This window comes from Onychomys torridus, chromosome 8, assembly GCF_903995425.1.
Source record: "Onychomys torridus chromosome 8, mOncTor1.1, whole genome shotgun sequence".
NCBI classification, from domain to species: Eukaryota; Metazoa; Chordata; class Mammalia; order Rodentia; family Cricetidae; genus Onychomys; species Onychomys torridus.
Window position 1 is genome coordinate 49,265,537 of NC_050450.1, and position 322 is coordinate 49,265,858.

Sequence of the window (322 nt, forward strand, 5' to 3'; positions counted from 1 at the left end):
GGGCGGGGCCGTCCACGGGAGAGCATAACGTCACCCAGCCCGAAGGCTGCAGTGCGCAGGCTCCGCCGCTCAAGGCCCCGCCCCCACAGCCCCCCTCGAGCCCGCGGGCTCCCGCGAGACGCTGGGGGCCAGGGGGTGGGGCCAACGGAATCCCGCCCTCGCGTCGCGCCATTGGTTGTCTTCCCGGCTGAGGCGCGGTCGGCGGTTGTCATAGGCTGGAGGGCTGGTCCGGTTTGCTTTGGAGCCGCCTCCCGAGACGCTAGCGACAAGACGTTTCGAGTCTCCACTTGGAAGGCGGGGCGTGCTAAGGATTGGGTAAAAC